At 49.0% G+C, this 16,657-nt stretch overlaps 1 protein-coding gene across 8 annotated transcripts in view; it reads right to left on the bottom strand.

The window, feature by feature from the left end:
- The window catches only part of ZMAT4 (zinc finger matrin-type 4), a 181,506-nt gene extending 165,369 nt beyond the window's left edge, over nucleotides 1-16,137 (bottom strand). For 6 of the 8 annotated variants that reach the window (XM_060276426.1, XM_060276427.1, XM_060276422.1 and 3 more), the window contains exon 1: nucleotides 15,897-16,137. The gene's annotated coding sequence lies outside the window, so the exon portion shown is untranslated. The remainder of the gene's footprint in view (nucleotides 1-15,896) is intronic. The other 2 variants (XM_060276425.1, XM_035118352.2) reach the window with 1 other exon arrangement.
- Between the last annotated feature and the right edge of the window lie 520 nt (nucleotides 16,138-16,657).

Below are 16,657 nucleotides of genomic sequence, written 5' to 3'. Positions count from 1 at the left end.
TAACAGGCCCGAAATTGAGGCCCAAACAGCGCAAGCAACCGGGAGACCCCCGCTGGGCCGGAACGGCCAGGAAAGGCGCGGGGAGGCCACCGAATGCTCAGCGCCAACCGCGGGACCCTCAGAAAGTGCCAGGGCGGGTGCAAGCCCCCCGGACGGCAAAGCTCCCTCCCGGACACAGCAGGCGACTGAAAAACAGCCGCGGAGGCCAACAAAAGTAGCGGGAGCCACCCCCACCCCACCCCGAAAAACTGGGCGTACACCCCGGAGCAGCTGCCCGGGCCGTCCAGGAGCCAGAATTCGGCCACTGGGCCCTGGCAGCAGCAGCGCTATTGACGGGGAAAAATTAGGAACCAAACGGCAGGCGCAAAAAGCGTGCGAAAACAGGGTGGGGAGGGATCCGCACTCCAAACACAATCTTCGGAGGGGGTAAAGGAAGAAATACCCCCCGCACCCCCCAGCCGAGCCCGGGCTGTAAAGGTAAAAAGGGCTTTGTGCTTGGGGTTTGGGAACGGGGGGGGGGGGAGAAAATTAGGGATAAATTAAGGATCAAAGGGAGGGGGGGAGGAACAATCAATTAGACAAGGAATAAAAGCCCCCCACGCGCCGCTGCCACCGAAAAAGGCCGAATGTTCTAGCGCCCGTTTATTAAATGGGCTGAAAGACACTAGTGTTGGAAATATTGTGTTAAAAAAAGAAATTAATAAAAATTACTTTAAAAAGCCAAACATTTGAAGGTGGACTTACCTAATTCACAAACTGAAACTCAGCCATCTTTTGAAACCCACAATTCTCTAAATTTTGCAGCATAGTTCTCCAGCCAAGTAAGGTGTACACAGACGCACACCTGGATAAAAGTGTACTTAGCAATGCACACACAAAAATGCATTGTTTAGGGGATATAGTTTGCAACAATGTAAACAAAATTATTTACATTATGGAGAAATTCACATTAAAATGCTGGTGAATTTTCACGATGACTAAAAAAAAAAGAATTTACAAATTGATGTAGAAATGCAGAGAACAGAGGGGAGCCAAAATTGACAGATTCATCTGCCCGCACCTCTGGTGGCTGCCTTGTGGTAACTTAGTAGTGAGCTTACTGCAGGGGTGAGATTCAGACCAAGAAATCTCCTGGCTCCCCACTTGGTCTTTTGTCTGCTTCTCATTCTGGCGAAGGAGTCTTGCTCATTGGCAGAGCCCCTGCACAAATGGTCCCAATTCAGTGGAGGCTACCACTGCCCACGGCTACTGGTCAGGATTGCTATGGAGCATTTCCAGTGCCAACAAATACGAGGTGCTTGTGACCAACCCAGAGGGATCTATTTTCCTTCTCTTCCATATGCTTTCTTATCTTATTCAGCACAGGTCACACAACCCAACGTGAAACTCTCACAGCAACTGGGCATCACATGCTGAAACATGGACAGAGGAGGGTGACCAAGATGGTCAAGGGTCTGGTCAAGGGTTCCTTATGAGGAATGGTTGATGAAGTTGGGTGTGTTCAACCTGGAGAAGAGGAGACTGAAAGGAGATATGTTTTCTCCAGTTCTGGAGGGTAGGACTTGAATCAACGGCTTCATATTACAAGAAAGGAGATTCCGACTATAACATTTAGGAAACCTCTGAAGGCAGCCCTGTATATGGAAGTTTAATGTATTAACATTAATGTATTAGTGTGTTTTTATATATTCAGGAAACCTCCCAGAATACCTGGGGCAACCCAGTCAGATCAGCAGGGTACAAATAAATACTAAAAAATCAGATGATGGTGGTGATGAGGAGGAGGAGGGACATTGTGACAGTAAAAGCTGTTTGACAGTGGAGGTTGTGGACTCTCCTTCCTCGGAGGTTTTTAAGCAGAGGTTGAAAGGCCATTTGTCATGGATGCTTTAGCTGAGATTCCTGCATTGCAGGGAGTTGGACTAGGTGATCCTTCAGAATCTATGAATCAACTGAAAGCGCTTAATGGAAGGCAACCTTCTTACCTCCTAAGCCCTCTCAACTACCGTTTGTGCCCCCAAGTGGAAGAATAACCATGAAGCAGAGAGAAGCACAGGAAAAGAGCTGCAGGCCCTGCAAATCAGAGCGTGTGGCCAGGGATGCTGCACATCGGTGCGTTGAGAGAGGTGCTAGAGCAGCCTTTCCCAACCTGGTGCCCATCCTCCCCAGCCAACAAGGCCCTATGATGGTGGGGCTCATGTGGTCACAGCCACACTGACCAGGGCTAATGAGAGCTGTGATCCAAAGCGTTGGTGGAAGGGCTCCCAGTTGGGGAAGGCCATGCTATAAGGAAAGAACAGCAGTTGCATTTCCATAGGAAAAAATATGTTCTCTTTAGCCACCTTTTGCTAAATGAGACAAAACTGACGACCGGGGAAGAAACAAGAGCATTGCAGTTAACAAGAAATTAAGCCAGCAATAAAATTAGAGAGGCATTAGGGATGGCTCCCCAGGGAGTGTTTCCTCAAGTCAAGGACATTCTGTGAACTAGATATCCCTTGACAACTTTATTTCCTTTTAATTAATAAATATGTACGTGAGCAACAAGACTCCCAGAGAAAACGGCACCCCCACCCCACCCCCGCAGCCAGCCTTGAGCCCCACGTCTGCGTTTCAGCTGCGCAGGTCATGTTACCTGGCAGCTGGCGCCAGCAGGGGCTCTGACTGCTGGGAGGAAAGCAAGAGCATCAGCACATTGAGCAGATGCGGCAAAAGTGCCAGCCAGCACTTTGATGCCAAGGTGACCAGGAGCGGACGGAGCTTTGGGCAAACATCAAAGACTAGGGGGCTCTTTCACCTTCCCATCTGGACAACCTTTCAGGGGCCACATAGCAGTGGGGGGGGGGGGTGGCAAGAGGCAAAACTGGGCAGGCAATTGAAGCAATGTTCACCTTTGCCCAGTAGGGTAGTTTTTGCACACTTCCTCTCTCCTCCACCGAGGCAGGCATTTTCAGAGTTCAAGGGCACATTCCAGGTAGGCAAAGACATTCCAGGAGGCTGCAAGCAGGACAGGGGGGGGGGTTGGCCTGGAGAGAGGGGGTGTGGCTAGGGAGGGTTGGCCTGGAGAGAGTTCCAAGGGCCACAGAGAGAGATCTTGAGGGCCGCTTTAGCAGTAATCTGCCTCATTTGGAGATGAAACGGAGAGGGGGGCTTACAAGCATGATAAGATTCCTGCTACAAAATAGCTGGGGTGAGTCAAAACTTACTTGCCAATTCGGCACAGTAAAGGGCGGGAGGGAGGGAGGAGACCCTTACTTGTCCTCCACAATGTCACCACGTGATCAGTGTGATTACTCCATTTTTGTTTACTGAAGAGTTTCTATGACAAAGATCTGGCTCGCCTATGCAGTCCATCACTTTATCTCTTGCCATGCGATTGCACTGAGCTGAATCGGCTAAATGTCTCTGTTACAAGCATTCTGTTTGAGTTGACATTGGTTGATACAAATGTTCTTTCCATGGTGATTAATGCGTGATGGCTCATTTTCACACACATGACAAAGGATGAACTTGCACAACCAACATGCAAGTAGCTTTTTAAGGAGAGTGGCAAACCGTAATGGGCATCACGTAAAAGGACCTGGGCTGCTTCGCACTCCCTCCCTTATAGTCGCTTTTAACCATTTGTCCCTGTTTCTGTCTTTTAGTTATGTAGGATATAATCACATTTTAACTAATAGTTTTTATCCCTTACCTGTTTTAAGTAATTTGAGCACTGCTCACATAGTCCAAAACATTCAGATAGCCACCCTGGCTTCTTTAGGCACCTTCCATGTTTCCGTCTCATTGGTATTGCCTGAAGTTGTGCTTTTAATATCTCCCTTTTAACAAACTCCCAACGATCATGAGCTCCCTTCCCTTTTAATATTTCTGTCCATGGGATCTCAACCAGCATTTCCCTAAGTTTTCAGGGCCGGCCCTACGGCCAGGCTGGGTGGCGCAGGGCACCACGGCGCCGGCCCACCAGGAGGGCGCCGTGAGCTGCGCCCACCCGCTGGCCGGCTGATCCGCTGCACAGCTGTGCCCACGGCAACCGCGCTGCGTCCGCCCGCCGCACAGCAGCGCCTGTGGCAGCGCCCACCGCGCTGGGAAATGGGGCGGGAGGGATCCGGCGCACTACGGCGCCAGGGGCGCTTAAGACAGCCCTGTCGGCTTTCTTAAAGTCTAGGATTTGGCTCTTAGTATGCTTGGTTGCTCCTTTCCGCTGAATAAGAAACTCCAGAAGAGCATGATCACTCCCACCTAATGATCCTGCTACTTCTACCCCGCTAACCAGGTCATCACTATTGGTTAGGACCAGATCTAAAATGGCTGATCCTCTTGTTGCTTCTCCCACTCTCTGGACAATGAAATTGTCTGCAAGGCCAGTGAGGAATCTGTTTGACCTTATGCTCTTGGCTGAGTTTGACATCCAACAAATATCAGGATAGTTGAAATCCCCCATTACTACTATCTCACTTCCTTTTGAATGCTTGGTCATCTGTTCCAGGAAGGCATCATCTGTGTCGTCAGTTTGGCTTGGGGATCTATAGTAAACTCCCACAATGAGATCACTGTTATTTTTCTCTCCCTTAATTCTGACCCAGATACTCTCAATAATGGCATCCCTCCTGCTCTGAAAAAAGTCCCAAAGCTGAGTCCCACTGTACTACACCATTGCAAGAGATGGGGCAGAATTTTGATTCAGTTTTGCATTTGAAGGCAAACTTACTTCATTTTTGCTTTCTGGAACAATATGGGAATCAAAACACAGCCATCCTTCAACATTCACACTTTGACTAATCTTGCAGTGCAGTTCTCCAAGAAAGTAATGTGTGTAAAATGCATATTGTTATGAGTTTGTGGGTGCCAAACACCCTAAATAGCCAGACCTGTGTGTATTAAGCCCGACTCATGTGTATTAGGCTGTGTATGAGGCACTTATAATTCCCCAGACCTGTGTGTATTAAGCTGTGTGTTAGACGCCTTTCTAAACCCTAGGAATCAGCATGTGTTAAAAACAAATTAAGCAAGGCCAACTTCCTTCTGAGCTGATAACCAGGGGGCAGGCCATTAAATAAACCAAGCATCAAAAGGACTCTGACTGAGATGGCCAGTGGATGGGGCCCTTCCCTCCCTCAGCAGTTGACTTAAGTGACTGGGAAACACAAAGCAGTAGACAGAACAGGATGACTGTTTGGATCAAGGGCTGCACCTATGGAGGAAGCAAGACCCTCCTGGAGTGCTGATGCTCATTTCCAAAAGGAAACACAGACCTTGAGTAAGCGTGACTGGAATCTCACATTGCTCAGAGATTGACATGGCATGCAACAATATACTAGGGTACGGCGTTAATAAAAATGTACATATTAGCAGAAATAACAAAAACATGTGCTATATTTTGGGGGAATGATTTGCAAAAATGTGTACATTAGGCAAAATTGAAGACCATTTGGAGAATTTTGTATTAAAATGCTGGTGAATTTTCATGAGAATTGGGGTGTACATGCAGGTGTGTGCACACAGGAGAACAGTGTTTGCAAGTGATATAATTTCTTTCCAGGGCATACTGTGATCAAGCCACAGCTAAAAACACAGCAGCAAGGGCTGCTTAAAAAGCTGGCAACCATCAGGACCAGAAGGCAGAAATAGGTCTCCTGCAGTTTATAACAGATTTAACAACAACAACACAGTCCTATTTTAATCTCAGCTGTTGGGGATCTGATGGGACTGAGTCAATTCTGTTTATTTAAAAAGATGCATGGATGAATAGCAGAAGGCATGTGTTGAGTTCAACAGGATCTGAAAGAGTATTATTATCCTGCCCTCCTTCTCCCTCTTCCACCCCCCCCCCCGGCTGTGGGGTTACATCTATGCCAGATGCAACAGCCATTGGGAGGTGGGGAGGGGGTGAAATCAATGCTTTGTAGCAATACGTGGGACTGCATTGCAATTTTATAAATTATGAAATGCCCAAGGTAAGCCCTGAATGTCAGACTAACCTAAGTTGAGAAACAGAGCTTTGGGGTGAGCCAAGGTGAACCTGAGAATATTATCATGGCGATAGCAGTATAGTTTAGGAAATATGGAGCCTGGAAATGCTTCAAAATTTACAACAAATCAGCCTCTTTCTGGTCTGGGCAGGTTCTGCCTGTATCCATGCATACATCTTTTCCATCGTATTTCCAATTATTAGCTGCATTTTAAAAAAAATAAAGACTCATGAAGCTGCATATTTAAAATGTTCTCTCAAAATACTATTGAAACATGTACTTTATCTCAATGTATGCATTTCTAAACAGTGCACATTTTAAGAGCATTTTGGTACCTTTCTGAGCCACAAAAATGGCTCAGAATCCAAGACACTCCACGGACGTCCTGATCCACATGTTGGTCCCTGACATGCAGAGTGGATCAGTTTGCTTCAGAATTCATATAAATCAAATTCTGTGAGCATGCCTAAGAGACAACAACTACAACAACAACATAACCTTAATCAAACCTTCTGTCTTGCACAAAGGCACAATCTCATGCTGCCCCTGGCAATTTGGGGAGAGGGGAGGGAATGAATGACTTCTGTATAGTCAGAACTGGAGAAAGGCCAGAGCCCAGTGGTAGAGCAACTGCCTTGCATGCAGAAGCTCCCAAGTTCAATCCCCAGCATCTCCAGTTTGGGCTGGGAATGTTTCCTGTCTGTAACCCTGGAGATATGCTGCCAGCCAGTGTTGACAATACTGAACTAGATGGAACCAAACTGTCTGACTCCGTACAGGACAGCTTCCTAAGTTTCTGAATTCAGCAAAGGCTAGAGATGGAAATCTAGTCTGGGAGAGGTGAACCCATGGCTGCTCCTGCAAACCAGCTGCTATGGAAAACTCTCTGTCTGCATCTGCCCACCGGCCACACTTCCTGGAATGCCTTGGGAGAAACACCACATCTCTTTGCATCTTGTCACTCAAAGTATTTTGGGAAGGGGGGCTAGCAGGAAGCGACACAAGGCTGTCTCCACAGCTTCCCACTAACTGCACTTTGGACCAAGAGCAGCAGACATAGGAGGAACTCCATCCCAAACATTTCTAAATGCCTTCCGAAAAGAGCAGAATATTTGCACTCTTTTCCTTAGAGAAATGTTGTCAAGAAACTGGAAGAGAACCCATGGAAGGCTGGGTCTTTAGTGCAAGACTGACTGGATGAGTTAGAAGGGGCTGCTTAACACTTTCCCGGCAAGCTGCTTAGTTCTTTTCTTCCACAAGCGAAAATGTAGTTGAGCAGAAAATTGGGTGGTGGGGATGAACATCAGAAGATGGATCAGGCCAAAAGGAGTCCATCTAGTCTAGAGTCCGGTTCTCACCTTGGCCTACCGGATGCCCCAATAGGAATCCTGCAGCGTGCAGCTGAGTGCAGCCGCGGCAGCAGCACTTTCCTCACTTGCGATTCCCAACAGCTGGAACCTATGGCAGTTCCATCCCACCTTTTTCTGCAAGGAGCTCCAAGTGGCATACATGGTTCTTCCAATCCTCATTTAATCCCTACAACAATCCTGTGAGGTGGGTTAGGCTGAGAGGCAGAATGACTGGCCCAAGGTCACCCAGTGAGCTTCATGGCAGAGCCGGGATTTGAACCCTGGTCTCCCAGGTCTCAGTTCAGTCCTCTAATCTAATTGTTACACCACCCTGGCTCTTAGGTTAAGCCACCCTGATCAGGGGTGTCTTAGCCATAGAGGCTACTGGTGCAAGGCGCCACGGCACCACGTTCTGGAGGGCACCTCCACCATGCCGTGCCGCGCCCGGAGCCTCCTCCCTGCCACCCCTCCTGTATTTGTGCCTTTCTCTTTTTTTGCCCAAGTGTAGTACTTTACATTTCTCCCTGTTAAAATTCATCTTGTTTGCTTTGGCCCAGTTGTCTAGTCTGTTAAGGTCATTTTAAGATGTTTATGCAAGTTCCAGGTTACACTAGGGATTCAGAGATGAAAAAACACCTAACAACCAATTCTCTGAAAAAGTTCCCATCCCTTCTTTAAATATCCAAGCCCACTTTCTTGTCCCCTTCCCTGCCCCTTTACTCACCATCCAGTCTGAAGAGTTTTGGAAAACTCAAAAGTTGCTTACAATTTTGTGACATTTTGGCTGGCCTAATAAAGTCATTGCCCTTCAATGAGGTCTTCTCAGGACACAGCTAGTGTGGTGTAGTGGTCAAAGTGCTGGACTAGAGTCTGGGAGACCTGGGTTCAAATCCCCCTCTCAGCTACAAAGCTCAGCTGACAGACCTTGGACCTGGCACAGTCTCTCAGCCTAACCCAACCTAACTCACCAGTAGGAAAGGAGATAAACAAATATAAGTAAAACGGAGAAGATACATAGACAGCCCCCAAACAGAACATTCTGAAGGTGGGGAGAGACTGGTGTGATTTAGGATCTTTGTTCATATACACTCCCCCTTTAATCTTCATCTGCCTTTCCCCCGATAGCAGATAACCTCCTCAAAAAAACTTGAGCAAGCACCAACCAGAACTCTTGGGTCAAACATGGCAAAGTGAGTCTCTAGAGCAGGCACCCCCAAACTTTGGCCCTCCAGATGTTTTGGACTACAATTCCCCTCTTCCCCGACCACTAGTCCTGTTAGCTAGGGATCATGGGAGTTGTAGGCCAAAACATCTGGAGGGCCGCAGTTTGGGGATGCCTAGAGCAACATCCATGACGATCCACACCAATAAATCCTGAAACATGCAACAAGAAGGATTTGCCCCAGGAATGTTGGCTGTCTCTACTATTGCTGTGCCAAATTTTTCTCCTGGAGGCCCCTGCTCATCATTTAATGAGAAAGCAAATGGTATTTGAAAATTATGACCAGAGAGAGAAAATTTCAGTGAGATTCTCCTGGGTCAGGTGCAGTTGAGCTCACCTTACTTTTGAATGTTTGTAAGTGGCCTTTCTCTTGGTCCACAGTTCATCTCACCAGGGGGAAGAGGCCCTCCGAGGAGGCTTTTTTGAACCAAGAAGTGTAGGCAGCTGGGTGGGGGGGGGCATAGAATGCTGGAGAAATGCTAACTGAAAATAAAAAGACAGGTGCAACACTTGACCACCTCACAAGGGCAAGGGCTCAGCCACAGAAACTATAATGAAATCCCCAAGGGAGCTGTGAAGGAAGCAGGTGTGGGAATGGAAGTCTCTTTCGCAGAGGCAGGAAACATTTGAGAAATTGAGGCACAGATTTCTGCACAGCACTTGTTTCTAGATTTTTTAGCGCATTCTCCATCCTTCTGACCTTCAGTCAGAACAAATCCTCTGCTGCACGCTGCTCTCTGACAACACCACACTTCCAGAGCTGCAACATGGAAGGAACACCTACAACAGATTCTGCCACCAGACTTTGCTCCCACCTTTTGCACTACTTCCCCAGGAGGTTGTATAGGAGGTTTTCTTCTTGTTAAAATTTCCCTCCCCCCAAGAAATGCGGGAAATATCCAAAGGTATAATAGAAAAAGAATTTATTGTATTTTATTTTTAAAAGTTATTCATTGTGTCACTGTTTATTTAAAAAAAACGCCTACATTGTCTTCAAGGGGTAAGATTTAGAGAGGTGCAGAATTATCTTGGGGAATTTTATGAGACCTGCTAGAATTGTCTTCTTCTTGTTTCCCCCCAGAGAGAATCTTTCAGGGTTGCACCAAGACACCACATTGCCAAAGCAACATTCAGCAGCAGCCATAAGGCTTGCAGTGCTATGCGCATCCACCTGCAAGGAAGCCTCAGCTAACTCAGGGGGACTTACTTCTGAGTAGACATGCAGAGGCTCAGAGTGTGCATTTGCCTTGATTTCTTCCACTGAAATCCACTAGGGCTGCTGCAACTGGCCTTGGAGCAGGTGTAGGGTGGCCAAATGCGGAGAGGACAGACAGGCCTCTTGCCACACCTCTCATCGACTTCCTACACACCATACATTGAAAGCACATTGTGGCTTCCCCCAATGACTCCTGGGAACTTTCATTTATACCCCACAGAGTCATCAGAGAATTGTGGAGTTTGAAGGGATCCCGAGGACCATCTAGTCCAACCCCTTGCAGGAATCTCAACATAGGTTCCCCATCCAATTTGAAACCATATTGGACCTTGCCTAGCTTTGCAAATGTGCTAGTAGTTTTATTGCTGCACAATTTGTCCTGTCCTTCTTTGCACCTGGCCAGCCAAAGTGGCCCTTTACATTTTTAAAACATTAGAACAATATTTTTATGGCTTTTAATCATCTTATGGATATCTCCTTGAGAGCTTCAGAGAGGCAACCCAGAAGCAAAATGGATCATCAACTTGAGGCTCCGAGAACGAGGCTGAGCCAGATGCTGGGAAAGGGCTTGTCGACTTCTTCTAAGATAAGATATCTTTATTGTCATTGTCCCCTTGCGGGAACAACGAAATTACTCGGTTGCTACATCCACTCCGATAAAGCATTCCGCATAATCCAAAATTATAAAAACCTAATTAAAAACAGTAAATATAATACAAAATAACAAGTAAAATAAGATGACTTCAAAGTCCAGGCTTTCCATTTAAGGCCAAAATTGCTCTAGAGAAGAAACTGTTCCTGAGACGGCTCGTTCTTGCCTGCATTGTTCTATATCTCCGTCCCGATGGCAGAAGCTGAAAGAAATGGTGACCAGGGTGCGTTGCATCTCTTGATATATCTAGTGCTTTTCTATGGCACGTGGTGGTGTAAATTTGTTCTAAGGTGGTGAGTGAGCAGCCAATAATGCTCTCTGCTGTTTTAATAATTCTACACAGCCCTGCTCTGTCCTGGGAAGTACAGCTTCCATACCACACACATAAACCGTACGTGAGCACGCTCTGTATGGCACAGTGATAGAAGGCAAGCAGCAGCTTTTGTGGAAGATGGTTTTTCCTTAAAATTCTCAAAAAATACAGTCTCTGCTGCGCCTTCTTCACAAGCCCCCTCGTATTAACACTCCAGGACAGATCCTCCTGTAACTCAATGCCTAGAAATCTAAACGTTGTTACCCTCTCCACACAAATTCTACTGACACCTCCTGAAGTTCCCTCGGCTACACAACTGCTTTGGGGATTGGACTAGATCAGCGTTTCTCAACCGGTGTTCCGTGGCACAGTAGTGTGCCGTGAGACACTGGCTGGTGTGCCGCCACGTGCGGCGAGGAGAAGGGCGCTGACGGACTTCCGGCGAGGCAAGATGGCGCGCGGCACGGTGGCGCGAAGCTCCTGAGAGCGACCAGCATGCCTGTGCCGCCAGCCTAGCCTCCGGACCGCCGGAACCGCCGCCGCCGGTACGCGGGCGCCAAGCGAGCCCGGCGGATCGACCGGGGAGCTGCTGGAGGCCCCCCCGCGACCCCACCGGAGCGACAACGAAGGCGCCCGGCCGGAGGATCGGCGGACCCCTGGGCTCCGCGGCAGCCGCGTGGGCATCGGAATCGCCCGACGGATCAAACGGGGAGCCGCTAAAGCCCCCCAGCGAGCCCGCCTGCGGCCGGGAAGAGCTCCGAAGCCCGGGACCTCCCTGCCTCGTCGCCGCAGCCGTCGCCACCCCAGCCGCCCCAGGAGAAGAGGAAAAGGAGGGAGGCCCCCCCCAGGTGAGGGAAAAAGGGAAAGATAGGGAGGAGAGGGCCCCTCGCCACCCTCCAACCCAGGTGAGAGCGCCTGGTGGGTCTGCCTGGCTACCGCGCAGCAGTTCTTCAGTGGCATGCTTTACGTCTCCCCTCCAAACTAAACTAAATATAGGGCGGCACAGAGTTGGTGTGCCGCGGGATTTTTTTTCATAGAACAAATGTGCCGTGGCCCAAAAAAGGTTGAGAAACACTGGACTAGATGACCATTTGGGTCCCTTCCAACTCTGCAATTCTATGATTAAAGGTACAGAAGCCTCATCCTCATTTGCTGCTACTGAGAGCATTGCCTGCACTCCACCCCCCCCACCCCCAAACAATATGCCAGAGGCGACAAGTGCAGAGGGAGGGGCATTTGAGGCAAGGGGACTTGCTTAGCACTCCCTTTCTTGGGTGGATCAGAACATCTATGGCCCACCAGGGCTCTCCCCCAAACTACCTGCCAACTCAGACCCCTCACACGAGAGCAATGTAAGAAGTCATCCGGGTGGAAACGCCTGTGCTGCAGCAACCCTCTCGGCAGGTGAGCAGGTGTGATCTCTGTGCTGCCACAGTTCCTGATGCAGCTCCCTCTTCAGCTACAGACAGGTATTCTCCTCCTCACCCCCACCCAGGAAAGTGAGAGGTACCTTTTTCTCCTTTCTCAAGCTCCCCCCCCCAATCCTTCTGTTGTTCTCTTCCTACAGCAGATGAGTCATTTGTCTGCAACCCTCTTTCAAAGCATCTCTCCTAATATTCTGTATCAAGTCAAAAGCCTTTCCCAGTTGGCAGCCGAACAAATTCTGCAGTCTCCGGCAAGCAAACGGACTCTCAAGGAGGAATCCGTCCACTGCCTTTAGAAACCCGCAACTCTCTTACGCTTCGTCAAATGCTCGCTTTTGCCCATCCAATGGAGCCACCGATACATTCAAAGATTGGGGCGGGGGGAGGAATCGCTGAGAGCGAGAAGATCGCCCTGCACTCTCCGCCTCTCTCTGGCCTGAGGGGGGTGGGGCTGCCTGGTGAGGCTTATATGGACACGTTTGTGCAAGAATACACACGCGCGGGGGGGGGGGGGGTAGGGGCAGCAAGCAGCCAATTGCTGTTATTCTTTGTTAAGGCTTGTTCATTGATGGTGCTGATTATTGGTAGAAGTATTAGCATTTCAGTTTCTGATCTGCCCTTCACCCAAGAGGTCCCAGGGTGGGCTTCAGAAATTAAAAACACGCAATTTTAAAATCAGTTCAAAGCCAATGCAATTAAAAGAACAAGACAGGTCTTAAAATACTGTATAAAGATCTCTGGTGCCAAAGGCCAGGATGAAGAGGTGCCATTCCTGTCCCTGGCAAAACTGAAAGCCCTTTCTTAGGGAAAGCCAGAGTCTGTGTCATTGGCGAATGGGGCCCCTTGGCTGCCCAGGGCGGCACTCCCTGGGGGTGGGGCGTCACTCCGCAGCGCACATGCGTCATGACGCATGCGTTGTGACATCCACACATGCACAGCCCATCCAAGTGGGCGCTGCTCCTCTGCTCGGCCTGGGCGCTCTGAAGCAGAGCATGCTACGGAGCAGTTTGCCGCCGCTCCCCGGCAACCTGCTCTGCTTCTTCCTGCTCGGGCGGAGGAGGCGAGGGGTGGGCCAGGGGCTGGGGGCGCTGCCCCTGTGCAGCCCCCGCCAGAGTGGAGCTAGGGGCAGCCCACCCCCTATGCCCCTCCCTTGCTACACACCTGGTCTGTGCACAGGTTATTGCTTGTGTGTGGGGAGGAGGGGTCTTCCCAGAGAACCTGCATGTGGAGGCATCATTGGCAATGGTGTGCTCCCTCAGCCTCCTGTGGTTGCTGACCAAATAGCTTCAACAGGTTTTGGTAGTGCTTCAAAAAACCTGCCTCACCCATTGGAACTGGGCCTGCAGCTGGCAATATAAAAATGAGCATGCTGCAGCAAACATTGCCTCCCCCAGACCACTCTTAAAGAAGACTCCTCATTCTCCAGCCCACGGGTACATTGGACACACCAGATCAATCTGAGCAAGCATACCCAGGCACCACTGCTCTCCATTCCTATACGGATAAGCAAGCCAATATGGGGAGATGAACCAGAAACCTCACTAACCCATCAGCCTGGGACCACAAATGGACAGGCCGTAACTCAGAAGCAAAGCATTTGCCAGCACGCAAAATGTCCCAGGTTCTTCCCTTGATAACAGGGAGCCGGGAAGGAACTTTGCTCAAGATCATTGTAAGCTGCTGAATTTCAGAGGAGCTGATAATGCTGGGCTAGAAATGTAGACCAGGCAGGTTCACATGCTCAGCCCTACACACATCAAAGGCTGTGGGCTTGGCTTGGGGGCAGATTTAATGTTCTCTTTGCCTCAGACACATGTTGAAAGCTGGTTTTATTAGGTAAAAGGACCCAAGTTCAAATCCAGCCCTCTCCACCTATGAAAACACAGCTGCTATAATATTGCCCAATCTGTTTTTGCTCTCCCGGGCTGTATTCACACACGAGGCATAAGAAAGCCATTGCCCTCAATGTCCCCCAATTGCAATTCAAAAGCAAAATCTATCCTGGCTAGAACATCCTTTCTAATGAGAATTGGTGCTTTCTATCCCACATTGGAAATGTCCACACATGCACTGAAACAGTGTGAGGCTCATGGCCATTATTTGAAGCTGCATGTGTGAAACCTCTTCTCCAGTCTTTTGGTTTTTATCCTATTTCCCCCAGCCCAGAGTTCCTTAAACTGAGGTTTCATATTACTGAGGGTTGGCAATTCAGAGAGTGAGAGTGGACACCCTTTGAATAATAGTAATAGCAGTAGAAGAAGAAGAAGAGTTTGGATTTGATATCCCGCTTTATCACTACCCGAAGGAGTCTCAAAGCGGCTAACATTCTCCTTTCCCTTCCTCCCCCACAACAAACACTCTGTGAGGTGAGTGGGGCTGAGAGACTAGGCCAAGGTCACCCAGCAGCTGCTTGTGGAGGAGCGGAGACGCGAACCCAGTTCCCCAGATTCAGAGTCTACTGCTCTTAACCACTACACCACATCCTCACCTGAAATTTATTTAAATGAGTAACCTTAGAGAGATTTGGCAGGTGACACTTTTCCTAGGATGGGGAGAAGTGCTGAGCAAATATTTACCTATTAAATTTCTGTGGGTCAGGCAGCTCTTAAAGGCACAGGAGCAAGCCCAGTTAGAAAAGACATAATGCATACCCACCATAGGCAACCTGCTGAGGTGTGCTCTGAGCTCCTGCCTATATCCAGGCCAACAGCATGGGCTCAGAACACACAACTGCAGAAGCCAAATGCCAGGCGCTCTCTATACACAGCCCTCTGTGGGCCACTTCAAGGAGGCTTGGGATGGGGGCTCCAGAGGATCACAGGTTACGTGCAGGACAGGAGCGCTCAAGCAGCATTTGCTATCTCAGAAGGGGGTAACAACCTCTGGTCCTCTTGATGCTGCTGTGCTACAACTCCCAGAAGCCTCGGAAGCCAGCATGGCCAAGGATGAAGGGTGAAGGATGGTGGGAGCTGGAGTCCAGCAACATCTGGGAGGCCCCACAGGTCCCCCACACCTGGTTTAGAAGCATTGTGACAAAAGAAGCTTTCCCAAATTCCTCCTCCTGTTGTTTTAACTGTTCTAAGTCCAGGATGCCCTCCCTTCCTTGCAAGGGTGGCTTTCTAACAGCCCTTGAATGGTCCCTGAATGTCAACATTTTTTTGCTTGCAAACCAGAGAGCACCGTTGCCTGGCTGCCTGTCTGCAGACATCTGCAATGTACTAAACAAACTTCACGTGGACAAGCCAGGATCTTGGGGAGGGACTAGTCCAAGTTTGACAAGGCCCCCTCTAAAGTTCTGAATTCAAATGGTGCCCATATTTACTCAGGAGTAAGCACCCCTGAACACAGTGGGATTTACCTCTGCATTAGCACACATTGGAGGATTGCATACAGCACAACAAGGATGATCAGACTTGGCAACGCTTTGGACCTTGCTGCTGCTCACTCACACACAGCATTCAAAAGGCTCAGACTTGTAGTTGCTGCTGTTTTTACAGGCACCTGTACATCCCCCTACCAGCCAGTCCTACACATCCCCCTGCCCTGGATAACCCCATCCTAACGTTAGGAAGGGGGTAGCAATACAGAGGTACCAAATTGTTGCTGCTGTTTTTCCAGGCAAAGAAGAGAAGCTACCAGACCCTTTTCCTTCTCCACACAAGCGGCAGAAATATTCCTCATAAAAACTTTTCTCTGCCTGCTAAAGCATCACAGACCCAGCCTGTATGATCCACCCAGATGGCAGTACCTTTTACTAAGGAAGACGGGAAGGAGGCAGCAGGAACCAGTCCAGGGCTGATGCCACAGCAGCGTTCCACCAACACCGGTGCTTAGATTCCTGCTTCCCTCTCACTCTGCAGCCAGATCTTTCAGCAGCCCAGACCAACTGGGCTGGAAATGCATCTAGTAATTATTTGCCAGATCTCAAGCCCCACCTCCAGGGCTCCGATTGGCTGGTCGATCCTGTGCTAGCCCATCTCGGCTTCAGTGCAGCCTCCCTTTCTGTTTAGCTGCTGTTGTTATCAAGAGCATTGGGGAAGGCTAATTATGTGTTCCGTAGACAAGCTTTGGATCTTGCGATGTGCCGACTGGTGTCAAGGGAAACAAAGGAAGTTCTCTGACTGAGGTTGGAATGGAGGCAGGTCACGTGCCCTGCGAGCCCCTTTGAGAAATGGGAATCATGTCAGCTCCTCAGTACAGTAGTATATTTTCGTAGCAAATCGCATTGGTGCCCAGCTGATTTCTGCAACCTGCATATTTTATGCGAGTTTTGCATAATTTATTTGGGGGGTGTTTGCTTTTTTGTATAAATTTACACCATTTCTTCTGATCATACAGAGGGACAAGGGATTATTAGAAGAGACACTGAACTGCCTGTTTCTGACAACTGGCAAAACCAAAACCTCCTTGGGCTGCCCATCCGGCTTCAGAGATTTCAGCAAGTGTCCCCTGCCTCTGCAGGAATCTGTAGGTTTCTCATTTCCCCCTCTTGAGTTCAGTTTTCCACAT

Source organism: Zootoca vivipara, chromosome 6, assembly GCF_963506605.1.
Source record: "Zootoca vivipara chromosome 6, rZooViv1.1, whole genome shotgun sequence".
NCBI classification, from domain to species: domain Eukaryota; kingdom Metazoa; phylum Chordata; class Lepidosauria; order Squamata; family Lacertidae; genus Zootoca; species Zootoca vivipara.
Note: the sequence above shows the minus strand (reverse complement) of the source record. Positions and strands in the feature narration are given on the sequence as shown.